This window comes from Anser brachyrhynchus (genome assembly GCF_964034855.1).
Source record: "Anser brachyrhynchus genome assembly, chromosome: 4".
Taxonomy (NCBI): domain Eukaryota; kingdom Metazoa; phylum Chordata; class Aves; order Anseriformes; family Anatidae; genus Anser; species Anser brachyrhynchus.
In genome coordinates, this window is record NC_137698.1 from 75,794,430 (window position 1) to 75,803,442 (window position 9,013).

At 36.8% G+C, this 9,013-nt stretch overlaps 1 long non-coding RNA gene across 2 annotated transcripts; it reads right to left on the bottom strand.

Annotated features, from left to right (window-relative positions):
• Window positions 1-3,372: 3,372 nt before the first annotated feature.
• On the bottom strand, window positions 3,373-8,319 carry LOC308193786. Of its 2 annotated transcripts, none has more exons than XR_013949919.1 (3): window positions 8,177-8,319; window positions 7,590-7,733; window positions 3,373-4,503 (listed from the first exon to the last, which is right to left on the bottom strand). It is a non-coding gene; the product is annotated as an uncharacterized lncRNA (long non-coding RNA). The 2 variants fall into 2 exon arrangements; XR_013949920.1 differs by having other exon boundaries at window positions 7,590-7,753.
• Window positions 8,320-9,013: the final 694 nt, after the last annotated feature.

Here is a 9,013-nt window from a genome sequence, read left to right on the forward strand (position 1 = left end):
ATGATCTCTTATGCAAAGAAGTCTGTTACAGACAAAGGTGTACATCTCCCTGCCAAACAAGAGATCCATAGACACATTCTGTCAAGGTCTCAATAAGATTCTGCTGATAAGCAACTGATCACCTATTCAAAATAGGATCTGTGTCAGATCCTCTTCCCCAATGATTATCACTCTTCTCTACATTTGATTATTCATTGGTATCTTGCAAAGTTGTGTACAGTGCCTCTCCTGCAAAAGTGTTTTTATAAGTCCGTTAAGATAAGGCTTTCCACTTAGCGAAATTTCATCTTCGCCATCAAAGAGCTGTCTCAGAACATAATTCTGTCCAAGATTGTTATAAAGCTCTTTAGGCCTTAACAAGATGCTTGGCATCATTATCCTTGTATTGACTTGCTTTACGTTCTTTCTAGCTCATGAGAAGAATGTTAAATCTTCCTATCTAAACTTGAGCACCATTTCATGAAGTTCTAATTTATAGAGTTACAAGCGCTGTCCATTCTAATAGAGTTCAGGTATCTCTGGTGAAGACCTTGGACTCTGAAGTAATGTAGTAAAAAAAATGACTGAAGTCATGCACACAAAGATGTTCAGCTACAACACGCAAATGCTCTTCTCCATGATTTTAAAAGCTTTGATGGAGCATTATTTCTGTTACCTTAAGAGGATTAGATCATAATCTTATTGAAAACACCTGAAGACTGGCATGACCGAAGGCTAAGGCTCCTTGCTCATACACAGGAGAATGAAAAATGGAGGTGTTTCCTTTTTGTATTTTTTTCTTTCATATTTCCTAACCAACATGCTGTGTTTATCAATGGGCTCTCAGCAGATACATGCAGAGATTTTAATAGAATTTTCAGAAATATTCTGAAGAGGCCTGATGCCACCTTCCTTTGAAGACTCTAAGGTACACTAATAAGTACAGCCATGATCTGGATATGTGCAACTTCTCATCCTTCCCCAAAATTACCCGTTAAGTTATTTTGGCAAAGAGGCATCATTCTCTAAGTGGTTGGTACAGCACAGAACACAATGAGGCCTCTTTATTACTAGCACACAGTCCTTGCCACATGAACATGGAAGTTGAAAGCACAGGGAAAGCCTGTAGCTGTTTTTTTCCTTTACCTAATGCACTCCTGGTTTATTAAAAATTATTGTCTAAAAACTTCCAGTTTCACTTGACAGTAACACCTACTGTGCATTTTCTAAAAACCTGACAGCTTCAGTAATTTTCGTATCTACAAGTGAGCCAAAGCCGAAAGCCTGTAGCACCGTTTGAGGCTATATAAGCTACATGGGAATTGCAGGCATTTAAATCCAAGCAGGGAAAATAATATCCTTGCTCTACTGCTTTTTCTGAAATCCAACTGTGCGTTATGTTATTTACTTTGAGGATTGCTGCCATTCTTCTTTTAAGACGATGCTTTGAACTTTAGATTTGGACATTTCCCGGCTACATTTTGAGGTTTGAATTGGCCTTCACAAAGCCTAAGAAAGAAACTTTCAGCTCTTCATTCACCACTGTACACAGGGTTCTGACTATTGGCACCCACTCCTACAGCTGATACATCCTACCTAGAGTTTTTGCTAGGCTGGATATAACAGGTTGCTCTGTGTCTTTCTATTCCTCTCCACTTGTGCCAAAACAAATTAGAAATTAGAGATTCGGTTGGGTCCTCAATAGCCCTCATAGTAATCTCTTCCCATTAATTCCTGCTGTATGCAAGAAAATCTGTAGCACATAGAAGTCTGACATTGAAATATCTGGTTAATGTGTCAGTTCCCAACATGCTATGTATGCTGTCAGAGTGAGAATGAAATTCTACATGATCCTTCACCATTTGTTTTTGAGCTGCAGCAGTGGTACCAGGACTTCATCCAAAAAAAGGCTTGCTGAATAAATCAGCAAGCTTCTCCAAGAACCATCAAGAGTAAGTATTTGGGAAAGAATCAGAGCTGAGCTAGGTCAGCTTCAGGGCTCTGAGGAGCTTTACACTACAGAGGCTATTATATATTTTCACCCTCCCAATTCCTTCTTTTTCTCAGCCCTTCCCCATGAAGTGCTGCTGTTCTAGTCCTTACAATTAAAATCCTGAGTAAATGCATTTTTTCAGCCAGGCATTTTTGGGGCTGAGTGAAGCCACCAGGCTTTATTCTTATTTTTTGCCTGTTCTTTCCCATTCCGATGTGCATGATTTTATTCAAAGGTGGGTTTTTTTTTTGGAGCGGGATATAGAAAAGGATGGCCTGTTTTTTTTGCTACAGGCATTTTTGCATCCATCTAATATTTTCAGTGGTCTCCAGACAGGCTCCTTCTAAAGAACTCATGAATATATGTTGTACATATAATTTCCTTCTCCCATCATTTAAAAGGGTCAAAGACCTTCTCTTGAAAAATGACACCCCTATACAAAAGCTCTGCCATGAAGAGGCGATAACATCAGAAAGATTAGATTAAAGAAGGACAAAGCTAGTGAGTTTAAAAAGCATTTGAAAGCAAGGACAGAATGTGAGTGTGAACAAAAGAATAATACATATAGCTAACAGCCTGCTCAGGATGTTAGTTCGCAGTCACTTAATATGCCCAGCATCATTTTTCAAAAAAAAAAATCACATTTCTCCAAACTTCTCCCTCTTTAAATCCTGTTCACATGCACATTTACTGTGCACCGAGATTCATTATTCTCTGCATTGTCATTGTCTGATGTTCACTGAATTCTGATCTTTTATTTTAATTCAAGGAAATTCCCACTGCAGACTAGAAAAAAGTCCATACTCTAGCAGATGACTCATTTCTTTGCTGCCACATCAGCTTCCATAGCATAGTTAACTTCAAAATACTACTGGAACAGACGAAGAGAAAAGAGAAGTGGACAGAAAAGTCATTAGCAACTAATGTTCCAGGAAGAAGCAAGTGAATGTTGTGAGACTCAAGATAAAAAGGACATGAATGTGTTCACTGATAAAAACTGAAAGGGTTAGCAATAAGAAATGACTGGTCATCTTTACAGGAGAGCACGTACACCCCCCAAAAAAAAATGAAGCAAAACAATTGGTAACAAAAGTTGAGACGTCCATGCCTAGCTCAAACCCATTGGACAGCACAGATCTAGGTGATCTAGGAGGAAGATTATGAAAGTCAACCAAAGCCAAATGTGAAACACACTGAGGACAACGAAAATTAAAGTTCTTATTTCAGAAAGCCTTTACAATACGTGAGGAAAAAATCTCTCCTCCTCCACTTTTCAACTGACTACCTGAGCACTATCTGGAAATTCATGGAAGATGATGAGCTTCTGTAAGGAAGAAAATAACACTGACTAATGGATAGAGCTCTGCCTCTCTGGAACCGAGAAGAGAATACAAGAGATATTTTGATATCTGAGACTACAAATATATTTCTTCACATACTGAGACTTGGAAATAAGGGAGAAGCCTACTTGCTGCATATTGGCTCTCCCTACCAAACTCACAAAAACAAAATATAAGATTGAAGTGTCATTATGATCCCAGTGAGAAGTTTAGGGCTATATTTGTAAATGAATTGGTCATACTACAATCTGGAGCATTCTGATGAAAAATAAATATTCAACAGTCCTACCACCTGATGACAAAGGGAAGACATGTACTGGGGAGCATGGATGGGAAGAATAGAGAGGACACTTTAAACTTGCCCACTGTACAATCCACAAGGGAAAAAGGGTATGAAAATGTCACTGGGAAAAGGTGATTGAGTTTTAGAATAATAAAAATATGATCTGTAAATAGAAAGAGATGAAAGTCACAACCATTTTAAATATATAACCAATTCTCTTAACAGGACTTATTCTTGTAACAAGGTGAGATTTCTCTTCAAATATCATATGCTACAGACTGATCTCATATAAACCCTTTGTTTCTCCCCTCAGTATCTTTTATGCCTTAATCACACACAGAAGAAAGTTCCATAAAACTTTGATATTCTCTCAAAACTCCCACTCAAGCTTGCTCTGACAGTGCATTTTACGCTATCTTCCTTTGTTGTTTTTTTTTTGTTAGCACAATTTCAGTTCTTCCACTGAACATATTCACAGATTCATGTTTCTTTTGACACCAGAAAGTTCGCTCTGCTACTGGTTGTTCAGAGACAATATTTTATTCATTAAAACAACAAAAAATAGCTTTTATCAGGCCTCCTGAAGCTGGCATTCAGAGGTTATTTATAACTCAATCTCCAAACAGAGACAACATTAGATAGGAAAAAAAAGATTTCATGTAAAAAACCTACTTTACAATATTTTAAAGTGTTTGCCTACTGAGATTTATAGATGTCATATGAGCTCATTTGCAAGAATAGGTATAGTATATGGATTACTCTGTAGATTTACTATTCCATAATAGTAAATTAAGACTCATTAGCTACATCAGCTACACAGGAAAATGATGCAGGTGCCAACAGCTCTCACTTGATAGAAGTCTGCTATCTGTCAACATAGAACCTTTCCTCTTCAGGAAATAGGTTGCCTAATAGAAAAATAAAGTCAAGATGACATTACTCTTGAAAAGCTCGATGTGGATAATCAATATCAAATACACAACTACATTACTAGCAGCGCTGTAATCTTTACCCATAGCTGTAAAGTACTTCACAATTAGCAGAGAAAGCAAAGAGCTTTTTCCAGCTACAAAAACCAGCCTCGGACATGGGAGAATTTATTCCTCTCCTGACCATGACATATATTTCCTAAGCAATCTATGTGTGCTATAATGATCCTTTCTATTGTTGCAGTATTTTAACTGTTTGATAATAATGATCCTAAACATTAAAAACACAGGATATTTCCTGAATATCTCACTAATGCACTAGACACTTTAAAGGGGTGAACAATCATAATTTAGAAGAATATAACTCTCGACTTTGAAACGCTCCTGAATTTTAAGTTGCTCTGTAACATATAGAAAAATGCAAAGAATATAATGACAATGAGCAAAAGAAATCGCAGCTAGAATAATACCTGGGAAACACTGCCTTAATGCAGTACATCCACATCCCATTTCCAGCTGAGATTTGAGGATCACAGGTGTACAAATGCCACTAATACTTCATTAGATCTTGCCAGACACAGATATTTCTCCACAAAGTATTAGAATGACAAAATATTTTCCTTGATTTTGTTTTCTTGAAAAAACACTTGAGTTTGTCGAAACTAGTTGTACGTCTTTTTTCTACACTGCCATCTCCCAGATTTTTTTTTTTTAAATCTTGTTTCTCAGTGAAGTGTTTGCAATTTCCACAGAGAATAAATTCCTTCCATGAAAATCTAAAGATTTTCCAAAACCCGTAATGGAAACTACCTAAAATGAAAATTTCCCTGTGAAAATAATGGGACTCCATTCTTCAGTGATTTGGATGCACCACAGCTGGCTGTAGACCTATTTTCCCACTTTTTCATACTCCCATACTTTTCACCTTTACTTCCATCTAACAAGGAAAAATCATTTCCTGACAACGCTTGTTAAAACACCTTTCTTCTCCAACCCTAGCACAGAATTTTTTTTTCCATAATATGTGGTTTTAATGGGATAATCAGTGTCTCAAAATCCTTGTTACTGGTAGAACATTTGTTGAGAACACTACTGAGCTCTCTTGGAACACTTGACCCCTCCAGGCAAGGCTGAATGTGTAGCTGGCTCCTCTAAAGCTAAGAAAGGAAGCTAGATATAACTAAAATTCAAGAGTTGCCTGGACAGAGCTTGCTGATAAGGATAAGGGAGAAGAGTCAGTGCACTTGTTTTATAACCCTGCTATTTGTGGAGTGTGTCTGTGGGACTTTGTGCTGTATTTACCTCAGAAAGAGGACAAGGCTGTTCAGTGAGTAATTAGCTATATATACATGTCAGAGAATAGAAATACATAATGAACAGAAAAGAAAGTTCTTATATCCTTTTCTTCTACAGAAAGTACCTGTTTAGACTACCTAACAGAGTTTTAGCTGATTCTTAACCACTGTGAATGCAAATAATTAACTGAAGTACTTTGAACTACCAAGTAAAAAGAGCACATTCACATCTGCTTAGACCTACCAAAGCCTGGGCAAAAAAAAAAAAGCAAAGGGACCAACATGTTTTTCCAGCTCAGCTAAATGTGACAAGCTGAAGCAGAAAGTATCATCAGGGACAATATCCACGGTAGCAGGAATCTGCACAGGTCTTTCCATGGGCTCCAGTGTCTCTGGGAACAGTTCAGCAACAAAGTAGCAAGAAATCTTTCAGACTTTTAGTTATGTACTACCTTTTCTCATTTCTTATGTTTCTCTTCATCTCTTCTGTCTTTGCCAAGTAGACTTTCCAGTTTCTGTTGTTTCGAAAGAGTTCTGCTTAATTAACTAATGTTTACAAAGGAAAGTATGTGGCAAGTGCTATTATAACTCTTTGGCAAAGATGTCTGATTAAGATTCAAAGCACAGCCAGAACAGCTGTCAGAGAAACCTCTTGTACTGTTGATGTCCTAACAAAGCAGATGATACAACTGGATACAAATTCATCAGCAATTAGTCCCTTCCTGCGCTCGGAAAATAAATTCTAAAAATTGTCTCAATATAATTATTTTTGCATTTAATTTTTGTCACCAGATCCATTCAGTGAAGTCTAGTATACTCCTTTCTTGTACTGTTGTTATCTAGTCAAGGCAAGCAGTTAGCAGAAGTGTAATCAGACAGATAATTTATTTTAATGCTACTCGCTCCTGTAAACACTTTCCTGTTAGAACAATCATTCCGAGGCAGGCATTTTCACTGGCATACAAAGAATCAGCTGGGCTAAAACCTCAAACTGATAAAATCATCGTCTTACATTGTATTCAGACTCATACCAACCGACAGCAGAAGAACTAGACTATTTTACTGTAACAATTAAGAAACGGGAAAACTTGCATCATTTGTCTTATCAAAGAAAAAGTAATTTTGGTGTTTTTTGACTTAAAATGATTTGATTCAGTACATTATTAACACTGTTCTAAATCAGTGGTGCTTTTGTTGTTACTGCAACTAACTTGTGGTGAAATCTCAAAACTAATCTGCTTCAAATTTTTGACTGACAATTTTATCTTTGATTCTTTTTTAAATTTCCATGAATAGAACAGGAGAACACAGCACAAAAAAACTGAACTGATATATGACCAATAAAATAACCATTATTCCAAATCCTTAAGGACTTTTCTGAAGAAAATGTAATCTTTACAGGATGCAACTATTCCCCATGACCTTGAATTAAATTAGCCCTTTTCCATAGGAAGATTATTCTTTAGGCCCAGTCAGTCCTGGTTGCCTTTATATTTATTTGCAATAGCACCTGGAGTCAAGTTCCCATTATATGTTCAAGTATTGTAGAACCTTATAGTAAAGAATAGAAAAAGTACCGAGGCTGAAGAATTGTTATTTCAGGATAACGGGTGTAATAGTAATTGGGGAGACGTCTATACTAACAGGCAAACTGCTTTTACAAAGGCTGTGTGTAGACATACATCTAAATACCTATATAACATCATTGATTAGGCTTCCATTTCCCTATGAAGTTATTTTTTGATACTGTAATTGCAACGTTTTTCTTACCTCCTACCTTGCACATACTGGCCAAGTTGTTTCTCTCATCATTTAATTCAACTGATCAGAAGTGAATTTGACACTTCTGATTATTCAGGAGCAATCTTCTATAAGACTGATGAAGAGTTAGAGCATCTTTTCATACAGGAAATTCTGAAAGATGAGACATGGATCTGAAAGAAATTTGGATCCTGCCAATTTTATAGTTCATGTTACTTTCTGTATTACAATATTTCTGCTTCTACCTCTACCTGAATTAGATTTCCAGCTAACTACCTCTGGGACATCATTTTCTGTCACATGTAACTACTGTAGAGACTGCTCTCCAGCCTTGTCCCAAGTATATCAGAGGGAGTGTATATACAAGCTTGAGTAAATGCATCTGTAAGGTAAAGAAAACTAAAGAATTGCTTTATAGAAAGGAGAATTATAATGAATATTTGCAAGAGCAGACATTTTTGGAGAAAAAAAGAAAAAAGCCCTCAGTCCTGAACTTTATTTGCTGAACCCCAGTAAAGAGCAGAACATCTTTCAAGGAGCATTCTGGAAGGCTCTGGGGATACTCCAAACCAGTACAGCAGTAACAACTTTTTTACCTTAAGAACATGGAAACGTCTTCTCAGTCAAAGTGAGACTCTTCCTCAACTGCTGAATGAAGGCATCATTGAGGAGATTTCAAAAGTGGTAATGGAAGTAGCTGCATTCTCCCCAAATTCTTTTCTAACATTCCCCAGCTTGAGGGCTGACCAGAGGAAAATAGAGAAAAAATTTCAAACCTTGTGGCAAATACTGCTATACATCATTAACACCATATTTATACAAGATTTAACTTTCACGAGCCATTAGCAAAAATACTGAGATTAACAAAAAATTGGAGGTTTGAAACAGTTCAGTTTGTATTTCCACTCACAACATAGCTGGTAGCACATCATCACAGAACAAGTCAGCCCCTTGAACAGCCAAGAGATTTGGTGTTTTCCAAGATCATTTAATTCAAGCCATGTGGGATTTGTGAAAGCATGGGAATAATTATCAGGTCCCTACCAGCCAAAGGGAAAGAAAAAGAGTCATATCATTTAACTTGTTCCATCTCAAATCAAAGACACCAAAATGAAAGTTACAAAAATTCAGAGTAGAACAGTGAATTGTAGCCTAAATGACAATAAAACTCAGTAATAATCCTTATGGGTTTAAGATGCAAGCAAGGAACAAGATACGCATTGCAGGAAAGAATAAAACTCTGCCCAAAACTGAAACGTGCTTAATACCCTGATGCAATTGAGAGCATTGTAATTTATTTTGTGATCTGTTTTTCTCTTCTGATTCTCATTCACAACAATTCTTATACTTTTCCCCCCTTTGATATATCATTCAGAACTGTATATTTCCTCACTTGCAGTAACATAAGGAGAAAGCAACCTAAAGGAAGTTTC